The sequence below is a fragment of the Notamacropus eugenii genome, chromosome 6 (assembly GCF_028372415.1).
Source record: "Notamacropus eugenii isolate mMacEug1 chromosome 6, mMacEug1.pri_v2, whole genome shotgun sequence".
Classification (NCBI taxonomy): domain Eukaryota; kingdom Metazoa; phylum Chordata; class Mammalia; order Diprotodontia; family Macropodidae; genus Notamacropus; species Notamacropus eugenii.
The window spans coordinates 344,616,442-344,632,019 of record NC_092877.1 but is presented as its reverse complement, the minus strand read 5'-3'; positions in this window follow the sequence as shown (position 1 = coordinate 344,632,019).

Genomic DNA, 15,578 nt, shown 5'->3' with positions numbered 1-15,578 from the left:
TATGAGAGGGCATGAACAGGAGGAGAAGATGGCATAAGTGACTTAGAATGTGTGCCTTTGGAGATCCCAAACTTAACGAGTCATTGAAAGAAAAAGAGTGGCAAGCAAATTAGGATGATTTCTTTGCCCTTCATTACTTTGGTGAAAAAAAGTACCAAAATGTATTAAAATTTCCCTGAGAAAATAAAAGAAGAATCTATGATCAGTAGAAAGACCCTGTAAAGAACTAGAGAATAACTTTCCTAAAAACACCCAACATGATGTTAGGAATTTCCTTATATCTCATCTAATTTCATTTGTTCTTCCTGCCTACCCAGATTATTTTAAAACTGTAGTTTTCTCTTCTCCATCAACTTTAGAATCTTTTTTTACTGAGGTCTTTTGATTTTTATACTACAGATATTTCCCAATATACCAATCCCATAGATGCGTCCTTTATAATAAAGAAAAATCAGCCAACTCAGAAATCTCACTTGTCAGTGTATGCAACGTTCTGCATCCATAGCCTCCCCTCACTTTAATCAGAGAGGGCGTATATATGTTTCATCACATGTTCTTTAGGATTACTCCTCCTCCTAATAATAATAACTTGCATTTATAGAGTACCTACTATGTTCCAGACTGTATGCTAAACACTTTACAAATATCATCTCATGTGATCCTCACAACAATCCTGTGAAGTAGGTGCTGTTATTATCCCCGTTTTATGGGTGAGGAAACTGAGGCAGACCAGAGGGTGACAAGCCCAGGGTCATACAACTGGTAAGTGTCCCAGGTTCCTGACTCCAGGCCCAGAACTCTGTCTACTATGTAAGTATAAGATTGGTCATTGCACTTAATATATGTTAGCTACCCTTCTAGGGTTGTTTTTATTTATAAAATTGTAGTCATTGTGTATGTTCCTTTCCTGTTTCTGCTTTCCTCTCTCTACATTAGATTATACAAATCTTTCTTGTGTCTCTGAATCCTTCATTCATTTTCTTAAGGCTTAATTAATATTCTGTTACATTCATATGTCACATCTTGTTCAGTCATTCCCCAATCAATAACATCTACTTTATTTCCATCAAGAAATCAGTACATTTCGTGAGTGGCCAGGGTCTCCCATTGCATCCTGGGCCATCTCCAGTCATTCTGATGCATGTCAGGCCACTGGACCCAGATGGTTCTGAAGGAGAAAGTCTAGTGACCTAGCACAGCCCTCCCTCACTCAAATCAGAATCAACAGCAAGTCTTGTCATCTTCTTGATGTCATGGTCATCTTTGAGAACAAAGGACAAACACAACAAATTTTGTGTAATTTGGAGAGGCAGTAGAACATAGAGCCTAAGTAGAATAGCCTAAGAGTTAGGAAGTCCTGAGTTTAGATCCCACTTCTGAGCCATACTGGCTATGTGAACCTGGCCTAATCACTTATCCTCTGAGGGTCCTTAGGCAACTCCTTCAAGATGATAAATTACATGGAACTATGTCCAAAGGGCTATAAAACTGTGCATAATTTTTGATCCTGCAATATTACTACTAGGTCTGTATACCAAAGAGATTTTTTTTTAAAAAGGGAAAGAATCCATTTGTACAAAAATATTGATATCAGCTCTTTTTGTAGTGACTAAGAATTGGAAATTGAGGGGCTGTCCATCCATTAGGGAATGGCTAAACAAATTTTAGTATATGATTTAAATGGATTATTATTTGGATATAGTTTCAAATTACTCTCCAGAATGGTTGGATCAGTTCACAACTCTATCTATAATGCATTAGGTCCTACATCTCCTCCAACATTTATAATTTTCCTTTTATAATATATTAACCAATCTGATAGTGTGAGGTGGTACTGATGGGGTGCTTGGGTGCATGTGCTTGAGCCCCGATTCTAAAATCACATTTCTCTTTAAAAATCACATTTCTCTCTAGCCTCAAAACACTATCCCAGGCAGTTTCTCCCCAGCCCAAGGACACAGCCTGCCCTAGCAACAACCATTATCTCCCTTCCTGCAGTAGTAACCAGGGGCACATTTAGAACTCATTAGTCTGAACCAGCTGTGTACTGGGTCATAACAACATTTGCTACTCACTGGCCAATCATATGTATCCAGCTTATGTAAACATACATATACTCCCTTACATTTATCTTGTCTTACAAAACATTGAGGAGAGCAACCTGATATTTCTGAGCCAGTCCTGGCCGCTAGTTGACTTAGTGATGTTTCAGGCTTAAAACCACACCTCTAGGTAGTCCCACCTTGGGCTATTTCCTGATGAATTTTGGGTAAAATACCTGTGCAGTAGATACCCAAAGTGCATGTTCCTTTAAGAACTGATGACTCCTTAACCACTCCCTAATCCCACCCCAAAACACCTCGCATATTTGGCACAAGTGATATTATGGAATATCGTTTATGAACTTTTCCTGTACCCCTTTAAGGTTGCAGGTTCCCTAAGAACTCTTGCCTGAAGAAAAGCTCAATAAATCTTTACCTTGATCTCAACAATGTTTGAGTCCGTGAATTCTTCTCCAGATGACCAGCCCCAGGTACCCCAGTCTTTTGTGGGAGTCTTATACTGCCTTTTAGCCCTCATCAGTACCTCAGAGTTTTAACATATGCTTTAAAAAGAAATAGGTAATGGAGATTCACAATATCTTATATTATTTTCTTTTTCTATTCTTTATATGTTTATGGTTTTTTTGGTATGTGTCAAAATCCTGATAGAAATGAAAGAAGTTGAAAAAAAGATCTAGAACAAAGGTTGACCTACAATAGTAAAAGGAATTTGTTCAAAAGGAATTTCCAACACTACTGAATCTTAGATCTGGTCTAAAAAATAAAAGGATTTATATTTTAAAATTGATTATTCACATTCACATCTGGGTTCTGCAATGAGAGGGTGGATCCATTGAATCCCAAGCTGGCAAGCTTGTGCTTCCATTTCTGTACAAATGGATGTAAAGGACATATGCCTGAGGAAGCACAGATACTCTAGATGATAGCCCTACAAAACTTTGGGGCCCAGGGTGCTTCACTGCTTGAGAGGAGGGAGCTCTTGGCTATCGCAGCCAGAGAGGATACACTGAGCATGAAGCAGAAGGAGTCTCTCAGAACCTTGGAAATTTTTGGAAACAATAACCACAGCAACAACAACAAAACTGGGAAGGATAATCTGGAAGAAGAAAACTTTGACTGACAAAGCTGGTCCCCATTGGGACTGGTAGTAAAAGCAGTGGTGGCACCAGGGCAGTGAGATGAGGGATCAGGTTCTCCCTCTGGGGGTCTGTCTTCAACAGGGCTCTTGGCCCAAGAAGTTATGTTGATGGCCTCAGGTGTTTTGCAGTTTTGGTGCTAAAGTTCCCTGTGTACTCCAAGAACTGCAGCAAAGTTTCCTACCCTCTCTCAAGAGTGATTAATAATGATAACCAGCATTCATGTATTGCTTTAAGAGTTGTAAAACACTTTACATATATACCATTTTCTGATCACCACAAAATCCATGTGAAGAGCCATTATTCTTCCCATTTTACAGATAAGGAAACTGAGGCCAAGAGAATTTAAGTGATCTCAATTGCCCACAGTCACACAGCTAGCAAGTGTCTGAGACATGATTTAAATGCAGACCTTCCTGATTCCAAATCCAACATTCCTTCCAGCTACTTCCTATAAGTGATTGAGTTATACCTCTTCTTATTGTCCTGGGGAAGCAGAAGAAGTATTTGGGAGCTGGTGTACCTAACTACCTGACTACATGGCACCCACAGAATAAGATGGAGCAGGAGACCCTTTTGCAACATACCAATGCTGATGCCTATCAGAAACACCCATTAGTGGGTAAACTGAGTGGATCCCTTTTCCATGCTGGGAAGATAAAATGAGAGGGGACAGGGATTGGCCTCACTATATTGAGGAGTTAGGAGATGCTTTACTGTGGGAATGTGTGGGAGGGGGTAGCCATGTATAGAGGGAATTTTCCTCGCTATGCCCTTTAATTAAACAAGAAGCAGTAAAGTGTAGTCACTACCACACTGCAGGGGATGAAGAGCTGGCATGGAAGCCACAAAGACTTGGATTCGTCCTGACTTTGACACATACTAGATGTGAGACCTGGGGCAAAGCACTCCAGCTCTCAATACTATAGGCAGATACTCAATACTCTGAGCAGAAGTTGTTAACCTACATTAGTAGATGAAGTTTTGTCTGTCAAGAGTTCCTTCTGCCAATTAAATCATAGATTAAACCAGATTTAATTAGCTATATTTTGCTTTGAAGTAGTGTGTCATCCTGGTAAAAAAAAAAAAGGACATTGGTGGGGGCTTGTGAGTTAGACAAGATATGAGTCCACAAAGTGACTTGAAGCTGACTTGAAGTGACTTGACTTCAGGATTCTCTTGTGTGAGGTATGACCCCACCTATGATACAAATTAACAGCTCTCATTCCATTGAGTGAATTTTTGGCCGCTCAGCTTTGTAGGGTTCCATCTGTAAGTCATTTAGTCTATCTGTTTTCCATAGTACTTACTAGGTAAGCACTCTCTTTGCAAGTTCTGATCTAGGCCTGTAGAGCTCTTCATTTGTCAGGGAAGATTTTCCCCTTATCTTTAAGACCTATCCACCAATTAGCATTGTGCTAATGTAGAACATGCTTGAGGCCACTTTGTGTCAGCTGGTCCGAGTCCATCCAAGCTATGATCCATTTCTATTCAAATGAAAAGCAACTGTTGGCTTTGAGGCCACAGCATATTATGGTGGCCCAAAAGGCAAATGTGATCTTGGTCTGTGTGGAGGAGCTGATGGCCTATTGTCCTCTGCCCTGGTCTGACCACATCTAGAGTCATGTGTTCTGTTCTGGACACCACAATTTAGGAAGGACATGGATAAGCTGTGTGGAAAAAGACCTTGGGAGAATGCCGCAGGAAGATCAATTGAAGGAAATGGGGAAATTAATCTTGGAGAGGAGAAGACTCAGAGGGGTACATGAGAGTTGTCTTCAAGATTTGAAGGGCCATCACACAGAAGGGAAATTCAACCTGTCCTGATCAGCACCAAAGGACAGTTAGGAGCCATGGGTCAAAGTTGAAAAGAGGCAGATATTAGGAAGTTCTAACAAATGGAGCCATCCCAAGATAGAATGGACTGCCTTGGGGGGCCATGGGTTCCCTGTCCCTGGAGGTTGAACTAGATGGCCCGGAGGTCTCTTCCAACTCTCAAAATCTGGGATTCTAGGATCCTTCCTAAGTTGGCAATGAAGATCAATGCATTCTAGTATTTGCTCTGGCACATAGCTGCCTCCTGCATATAATGGTTTAGGATCATAGAATCTTAGCTCTCGGGTGGGAAGGGACCCTAGAGCTCATCTAGGCCAATTTATAGGTGAGGAAACTGAGACTTAAAGAGGCTAAGAGATTTGCTCAAGGTTACACAGGAAAGAAGTGGCTGAGGCAGGATTTGAACTCAATTTCTATGATGCCAAGTTCCATATTCTTTCTACCGCACCATGTACACAACCATTGCCTCTTGTAACCAGTTCGTTTTATGAAGCTTTATAGGTTCATAAATTTAGAGCTGGAGGGTACTCTAAGGTCCACCCCTTGTTCACCCCTTTCATTTTACGCTTGAAGAAACTGGATTCAAAGAGGGGTCTTGCCTGAGATCAGACAGGCCACAAGTGTCAGAGGCAGGATTTTAACCTAGACTTAACAGTCTAGGTTACCATTGTAGCACACTGCCTCATTTCTGAGCTAACCACCTGGAATGTCCTTTGCTGGGCAACATTCCTGGGGGCTCCTGGGTGGCATTTGTAAATAAACTGTCATCCAGAAAAAATTCATTGTGTAAGCAATTCTGCATCAAATCTAGATTCTGATTTTTTTTCAACCCAGCTGCTATAATCTCATTTCCAAGTTCAGCACAGCTCTGATATAACTGAGCTTTTAAATCGCCCTTCTATTGTAAACTGTCTCAATAAATATAGTTTTGAAGGATGTGTTTGTGAGGAAAAGTGTCATGAGATGAATTTCCCTTCATCTAGAGCAAGTTCCAAGAATTGCCCCCTAACCCCACAAATTCACTTTCTTCCCTGAGCCAACGTTTGACCATTAGGTCCTCATCATTCGCAGCCTAGTTTCTTGCTCTGATTATACATTTCTGTTGCATCATCCTGACCCTTACTCTGGAGTGGTGAGAAAGCCACTCTTCTTTGGAAAAAGTCCTCTACTCCCTTCTGGGACATGTTGGGAGGGAGCAGGGAGTGGTCTGTCTTTTCTGCTTGGAATGTAACTCAGGTTTCCAACCAAGCTTCTAGTATTTTGTATGAAATTCTCCTAATTGGTGGAAAGAATGCTGGTGTGATACTGCATGCCTGCAATGGGACAGAGTATGAATGCTTTGGAGAGGAAAGACATTCCTCATTCTTTCTTTGAGGGAGACACTCGTGGTTTCAGATTATCTACAGGCTCAGCTCCAGGATGAAAGGAAAAATACACAGAGTCTCTTGCAGACATGCAGGGAAAGCTGGGTCCTCCCTGATATCCACGTTATCTCCCTAGAGATTTCAGGGACTTTCCCCTTGGGTGAAGTTGAGATTTCTCTCTTAGTTGATTAAGATCTCACCTCATACTCATCTAAAGAGCTCATTCAGTCTTGTACATTTTCTGGTATATTCTAGTCTGTATAACTTCTCCAGTTTCTGTTTGCTTGCATAAGGGAGTTCACTTGCTGTTCACTATTTATGACGGTCTTTTGTGTAACTTACATTTGAGTGAAGGAGTGAGACTAGCTGAGGGCTACCCTTAAAGGGGAGAGCAATAGGAAAAGCTTATGGCTTTTTGATCTAAACCAATTGTGACCTTGAACCAGTAATGTTTTAGGGGTGCACAGAACTATAATTCTAGTCCAGTATTATACTCTCAGAGGAGAACAGAGCAGTCAGTCTTTTGGTCTTTTTTCTACCCTCAAGGTAGAAATCCTAGTTTCCCTTGAAGATGAGTGGGCAAAGTTCCAGCAGTATCTCTCAATGCCTTCCTTAGAATCTTCTGTCTACACATTTAGACAGCCTGTATGGACACATACACCTTACACAGACAATACACACTTTATAATACCAAGAGTTATAGGGTTCATTTGAAGTTGGTCCTATCATTTTTATAAGCCTCAGAATCTTTAGTGAATCATATTTCCTCATCCACTTTCTCAAAGGACATAAGTTGGTTGTGTCTTTTCTGAAGGAAAAAGTGACAGAGTGCTCTTAGAAATGCCCAGCAGTGTAGAGCTAACATGGTCGTGATGCTCCCTCTCCCCCTCTCTGATCAGTGGCCAGTTCTTGCCATTTTGACATCCTTCACAACTCTCTCTACTCACAAGGCTATCACCTCTCACTTATACTGTTCTAAGAAGCCTCCACTGATCTCTCTGATCCATCTTCCACGTGGCTTATAAAATTATCTTCCCAAATTACAGGTTTGTCGCTCTCCTGACTTTAGGACCACATATAAGTGGCTTTGTTTAGTATTTAAAACCACCAACAAACTGGCCCCAGTCATTTCATATTTCTTCCCTTTACACACTCTAAATAGGCCAACCAAACTGGCTTATTTACCATTTCTCTTAAATGAAATTCCACTTCCTGACTTTCCAAGGTCCCTCCTGCTGGAAAGATTCTCCCCCCTCACCTCTGCCTCTTGGAATTCCAAACTTCTTCCGGTTCTTAGCTCCTGGGGAAGGCGATTCCTAATCCTCTCAGTTCTTAGGGCTTCCCCTATTTTGTCTCCCATTAATTTGTGCCTACTTTGTATTTCATTGTCTAACTACATGTTGTAACTTGCTCACCAGAATATAAACTTGACTACAGAGATGATTTCATTTCTTGTCTATCCCAGAGCCTGGAATTTAGTAGGTGCTTAATGAAGCGTGATTATTTTGTTTGTTGAATGAATAAATGAATAACTTACCTCTCCAACCTTACCACCTCCTATAGGCAAATGGGTCCACCTGTTTCTGTGATGTAGCAACGCTTATTAAGAGGGACAGTTAGGTAAGAATTTTCTATGGAAAACACATGGGAGTTCTTGGATCCCTGTCCCAACCACTACCCTATGGCCATTAATCTAGATATCCTGAGGACACCTGAAGGTTAGGAATTTAGGACATCAACTGAGTCTATGGACCCACAGGAAGTGCTAGAGCAAGGGAAAGGCACATCATACAAGTGCTGGGGAGACAAAGGTCTTCTGACTCCATAGTCAGAGTTCTTTCCCCTTTGCCACACTCTCTCCCCTCTCTACCAGGAGAAGCTCGTACTCAAATAGGTTTTCCCAACATTTCCTAATGTAGTTCTGGGAAGTAAGTTGAAGCATAATGGTTCTTCATTAAAATAGGAAAAAATGCTCCAAATTGCTAATAAAGAAATGCAAATGAAAGCAACTCTGAGGTTCCACTTCACAGACCTCTCAAATCAACTTGACAGTTCATGATCTGAAAAGAATGAAGGAAGTAGATAAAACAAATTCCGTTGAGTGGGAAAGGAAACCCTCCAGGACACTACATTTTGGGGAAAGGGGAGACAGACTCAGGGAAGCAAGTCTCTGTAGGGTTGTTGCTAAGGGAAGCTGCTTCCTATCAGGGAACAGGATGAGACTGAATCAGGTAGGAGCGCTCTCAAAGAATGGGCCACTGGGGAAATGGAAGCACTGCCAGCTAGTAGCTTGCTGATCTAACTGTTCTTACTAAATAGGTGCTATAAGCTTAGTTGTTTCTATGCTGCTGAAAGAATGAAAGAACTTTCAAAATGTAAATGTGACAAATAAAAAAGTACATCCTCTTTTTGAATCGTCATTTAGAAATATTGCACTCTTTAAATTTTGGTGCCTGAGGACAGAGCCCCAGGCACTCCATCCTATTTACAACCCTGTCACTCTCTTTTTGGTATTAGTCAGAATCGTTATTATCTGTGCCATAGCGTTCGTTCTGTCCTCCACTGAGGTTCTTAAAATGTCATGGATGCATCATCTAGGGTTGTCTGCTTTCACTGGTATGATTTATTCATTCAGTATTCAGTGCCTACTACATGCACAACCTGTGGTAACAGAAATCAGTTATCCATCAACAAGAATTTCTTAAGCATTTACTATGTGCCAGGCACCGTGTTAACAGCTTTATAAATACTATCTCATTTGATCCTTTCAACAACCCTGGGAGGTAAGTGCTATTGTCCCTATTTTACAGATGAGGAAACTGAGGCAAACAAAAGTTAAGTGACTTGCCTAGGGTCACACTGCTAGTAAATATGAAACTATATTTGAAGTCAGCTCTTCCTGACTCCAGGACCAACATTCTCTCCACTGAACCACCTAGTATTTCTCCCTTCCTGGAATGACAGAACTACTTGTTAGTCCCTAGCAAACAGGGAATTTCTCCAGTCCATTGAATCAGGAGTTCCCCTGATCACCACTGCTGCAACTATATAAATGTGAATTATTATGATTAGGGATGGGGCCTAGACCCATGATTTCATTGGCATAGGGAACTCAAAGATAATTAAATTAATCCTCCAATGCAGGCCTGCACCTACTCTGCCAGCTCGTAAAGAGTTGCCTAGGACACCGAGAGATCAAGTGATCACAGAGCCACTAAGTGCGAGAGGCAGAATTTAAACCAAGGCTAGTTTTCTGTCTACTCAGGCCCTTCCTACCTTTCCAGTTTTCTTAGACTTTCCTCAAGACACACTATTTTCCAATAACACCGGCCTACTTTCTGTTCCTCACACACAACGCTCATCCTCTGTCTGCATCTTTTGTATGTGTGCCTCCCATTGGAATGCTCTTGCCTCTTCACCTTCCGTGGCTTCCTTCAAGACTTCAAATCCAACCACAGAATGAAGCAGCCTGTTTTCTCTTGTGTTTTGTTTTGTTTTGTTTTCTCATGGGTTCTCCCATTCATTTTAATTCTTCTATGCGATATGACTAATGTGAAAATGTGTCTAATAAGAGTGTGTAGTATGTGTAGAACCCATATAAGATTGCATGCTATCCTGGGGAGGGAGAGAAGAGGGGAGGGGGAGGAAATTTAAGACTTTTGGAAGTGATTGTTGAAAACCGAAAACAAATAAATTAATTTTAAAAAATAACAAATCCCAACCTTCCCAGCTGCTAATGCCTTCAGATTTCAGTGTCTCCTCTCTCCTCTGTGCATTAAATCTTGTATCCTACTCCTTCCCAATTGAGCACATTTTTTTAAAAACTGAAAAAGGAATCCCTCAATACAAACGCTCATAGTGGTCGTATCTGAAAATATATGTCTCTTTCTACATTTTAGCTTCATCACCTGTCTGGCATGAGGTGAATATCCTATTTCATCTTCATTCTTTTGTACTCATGGTTTATAATTGCATTGATAAGAGTTCTACGTCTTTCAGTTATTTTTCTCTACAATGTTTTCTAAACATTTTCTCATAGATGGGTCTGCTCTCTTCATTCTGCATCAGTTCATAGAAGTCTTCCCAGAATCTTCTGAAACTGCTCATTTTGTCATTCCTTATGGCAAAAAAAATTCTTTTACATCCATCTACCACAATTTGTTTAGCCAGCTTTTGACTTATTGCTATAAATATTTTTGTATACGTAGGTCCTTTCCTTCTTTCTCTGATTTCTTTGGGATATGGGCCTAATGCTGGTATATCTGGGTCAAAAGCTATGTAGTTTTGTGTCTTTGTAGGCAAGTTTCAAATTGCTTTTCAGAATAGTTGAACCAATTCAGTTTCACCAACAATTTACTTGTATATGTTTTCTTACATTTTCTTTGATGAGATTTTCTATCATTTCAATAATTTGTTTTTTGACCAACCAGTTCTTCAGAATTGTGTTAGTCTCCAATTTATATAAATTATCTCTTTTTTGTCATATCTATATTTATTGTAGCCTTATCTGAAATCATGATTGCTATTCTGGTTTTTTTTTCTAGTTCTGCTGAAGCATAATAGATTACTCCAGCCCCTTATTTTAACACTTCGTGAACCTTTGTGTTTCGAGTATGTTTCTTGTAAACTACAGCATTCTGTTTTCCAATCCATTCTGTTTTCTTCTGCCATTTTATAGGTGAGTTCATCCCATTCACGTTCACAGTTATGATCACTAACTGTGCCTTTCCCTTCATCCTGTCCTCTGGCTCTTTTTTCCTCTTTGTTTCCACCTCTCCTTTACAAATAAGAAGGTGGTAAAAGAGAGGAAATTTGCTGGACAACTGTGATGTTATAAGTGAAACAGCTGGTTTCCTCTCAGTCACAGCTTTCCTTTTCCCCTTATCCTGTGCTCTTGATCCCAGGTACTTAGTCTCTTCCTTTTCTTTTAATGCCCCCTTCATGATCCTTTTCTAACATCTGAGTATGTTTTGCTTATGATTAATTTCTTTATCAATCAAGCCCTCCCTGTTAGACCCCGCCCTAGCCCTTCCTTGTTCTTGTCTTTTTTTTAAATTTCCTTTTTCAGTTTAATATATTTATAGATTGAGGTCTATCTCTTTCTCTGTAATTGTGCTCATTTTATTTGGTTCAGATGAAAGTGGCTTTGATGGTAAGCCCATACCCCCCACCTCTGCCAATATATTCTTCATTTTATATACCTCTTCTATGCAGCAGTGATTTTCCTTGCCTTTTTTCTCCTATTTTCCCCAGTTTAGATCTACTATTCCTCACGTTTTTCTTTTCTCCTAAGACTATTAAAACAGAACAAAATCACCTGCAGAAGCTCTACTTTTTTTTTAACCTTTGTCTATGATCCTCGAAGATATTAAGGTTCTGAGAAGACATTTACCCTTCTGTTACCATATAAGCAATTCATCCTCACATATTCCCTTTCAATTAAATAAGTGAGTCTTTCTATGTTTCTCTTGGTGCATTCATTTCTCTTTCAAAAATCTCTATTCCAGGGATCAGCAGACTATAGCCCATGGGCCAAATCTGACTCAATAACTGCTTATGTACAGCATCCAAGCCAAGAGTGATTTTTTACATTTTAAAGCATAGTTTTATTATGTTTAAAAGAGTAAAATGTAAAAATGTAAAAACCATTCTTAGCTTGCAGACCATGCAATAACAGATGGTAGACTGGACTTGGCTCTTGGGGGTCATAATTTGCCTGTCCTTCCTCTATGCATTATCTTTTCCCCTGTAGGATTATACTTAGTCTTCCAGGATTGGTCGTCTTTTATCTTAAGTATTTATGGTCTTGCAATTCTGAATTATCCTCTCCTTTAAGGTGGCAGCTGCTGAATCGCATGGGATCCTTACTATGATTCTCAGGACTTGAACTCATTTTTTTAAATGACTGCTTGTAGTATTTTCTTTTTCTTTTTTTTTTGACTTGGTAACTTAGGATTTTGGCCATGAGGTTGCTGGGAGTTATAATTTGGGAGCTTCTTTCCAGAAGTGATCAGCAGGTTCTGTTTTCACTTTATACTCTGTTTCTGACAGTTCTGGGCAATTTCCATTTGTAATTTCTTGAAATATCGTATACGGTAAATTTTTAAATCATGTTTTTTAGATAATTCTTATCATTCCTTGATTTATTTTCTAGGTTCTACAATGTTCCTAGGTTTTACAATGTTTCTTATATTTTCTTCGTTTTTATTTTGATCTTTCAAGCTATTACTTGTTTTCTTATTGATTCATTGTTTTCTATTTGGCCCATTCTAATGTACAGGGCATTCAGTTTTTAGATGAAATTCTTAACCATCTATTCTAAAACATTAATTTTTCTTGCCTTTCTTTCCTCCCTTGACTTTTCTCTTTGTATCTATATCATTTCTCCCAGACACTCTTGCACTCCCCATGGTCAGGACATTTTTTTCGCTGAGGCTTAACCTAGACTTCTTGTGGGGTTGCTCTTCTCCTTGGGGTCTATCACCAGATGTTGCCAACACTGACAAAACTTAAAAGTGTGCCCTGGGGAAATCCAGTTGTTAAACGTTTATCAACACATCTTTGGTTAAGTCCCATATATAGAAATCTAGCGATTTCTTTTTTTCTTCTTCTTCAGTTTTATGAAGAAGCTTGTATCTTCTTTTAAAAATTTTATTGATATCTTTTGTTTTTAATCATCTAATTTTCTTCTTGTATCCTTTGCCCCTCTTGGAAAGTCATCCCTTATTTTTTTTAAAGAAGAATCTATTTTAAAAGAAAATAAAGAGAAAAAAATTAGCAAAATGGATCAATTCTCAGAAAACACTTTGAAAGTCTATGCAATATTCCATTTCCAAGGACCTCCGACCTCTCCAAAGGAATTCCTGGGGGAGGTATTTTCTCATATCTCTTCTTTGGGGCCATGCCAAACTTGTTCATTTCCAAGTGGGTCTGTTCACCTGAAAGTTCCCAGAAAACACTTGTCAACTGAATCACTCATACTGGGGCAGGTAGAGCAGTGGCTAGAGTCCTGAGTGGGGAGTTAGAAAGATCTGAGTTCAAATTTGACCTCAGACATTCACTGTGTGACAAGGACTTAATCTCACTCAGTTTCCCCATCTGCAAAATGGGAATAAAGGCACAGGGTTTTTGTGGGACTCAAGGGAGATAACATATAAATCACTTTGCAAACCTCAAAGCACTATATAAATGCTAGCTATTATTATATAGATTGTTTTAAACTTAATGAATTTTCCAAAATTCATTTCAATCTTTCCCCCACTTGCCTATGATCTCTAGTGTTTTTTATTTAATTTTTTTACTTTTAATTTTTGATAAGTTGTTTTGTAAATCTTAAATGTCTTCTTAAATTACTAAGAAGAATTTAAATTCTTTTTTTTTTTTAAAAGTCCTATACCAACTTTGTCTCCATAATTAAATAAGCTTATAGAGCTTTACATATTCAACACTGGATTACAAAACTTATTTAAGGCTGAAAAGTGAGAACAAATTTTGCACTAAGACTAGAGGTTATCTGTCTAGTTTAAGCCCTTTATTTTTATCGATGAGGAGACTGAGCACAAGTTTGAGCTGTCAAGTTCTGCCTCTGCCCTATGTCTAAGAGGATGTCCCCAGAGCAGAAGGGAGTGTTGGGAGTGGAGGGAAGGGAACTTCAGGTTCTAGGGATCTCAAGGTTTAAACCTTCTTCCTTCCTCTACACTGTGGTTCCTTCCCTGTCCAAGATTAACACTGCAGGAGTCCTTGAGAAGAAGCCAGAGAGGAACTAAATAAAGTAATTTTTACTCAAAGAGATGTCCCAGATCATTTGAGGAATTCATTTATTCCTACTACCTCCGTATGTGTCAATTGCTTATTGGGTGACTTGTATCTAAGAACTTCAGATATGACCAGAGAAAATCCAAATGGAGTTCAATATATAGAGAAGTATACATGAATGTTTGATAAAAAATGCATGACGTAATTCGATTCAACTTGATAAGCATCTAAGTGTTTGCTCAGTGTCAGGCATGGTGCTGGGTGCTGGGCATTCAAAGGGGCACACATTCTGTTGGGGGGAATTTAAGTCAATATGCTGTATATAAAGTAAAGGCAAAGTGATTGGAGAAGGGGCAAGGAGGAGGAACAGTAACAATGCCATGGGTCTGGAAAGGTCAAGGGACCAGGCTCCACTTGAACTGAGGCCTGATGGGAGTTGTGGGTCCCAAGAGGCAGAAGTCAGCTGGTAGAGCATTCTGGGTAAGAGAAACAACTTATGTGGAGGCACAGAGGCGAGACATATCGTGCTCATCATATCCTAACAATATTAAACAATCTAATACCATTCATTATCTATTTTGAGGGAAATGGATGTCTATGTAGGAATAATATATATGAAAATATGAACTAATATGGAGATCTCAAAATTACAGGCATGACATTTGACTCTGAAGCACAGAAAACTTCACAAAGGAGGCCAAAGAAAAAATGACATAGCATCAGAAACTGAAGTGATTGTTGGATACACTGTAAAAAACCAAGCCAGATTTTCATTTTCTCTTATCAATTTGAACTGATAAAACAACAGCCTCGAATGATCACAGAGCTGTAATGGACCTCAGAAGTCTAAGTCTCTCATGTTACAAATGAAGAAACTGGGGCCCAGAGGTATTAAGCGATTTGAACAAAGATTTAAGGGAATAAATGGCAGATAATCATACTTTCTTAGATAACATCTAAGGTGGGAAAGACCAACTGAGATTTGGAAGATACGGAGTGAGGCTAATTAGGGCAGTGGATAGATTGCTAGAATTGAAGTTAGGAGCCAAATTTCACTTCCAAAATTTACTAGCCACGTGACCATGGACAGATCAATCAATAAGCATTTATTATTTTCCAGGCACAGTGCTAGGCACAAAAGATACAAAGCAATTTCCAATGTCGCCAACTGCCTTCAAGCCACTTACGTTCTTTGGGCAGTGGGAGAGGGAAATGCCATATGTGCTTATAAAATTATGGATTCCTGATTCTTCAGCTAGTAGTGCAATATCTCCCCTCCTTACTTTGTAATAATAATAGCTAACATTTATATAGGATTTTAAGGTTTCTAAAGTATTTTATATGTTATTTTATTTTATCCTCATAATAACCTTGTGAGATAGGTACTATTATTATTTCCATTTTACAGATAAGGTTAACTGTAA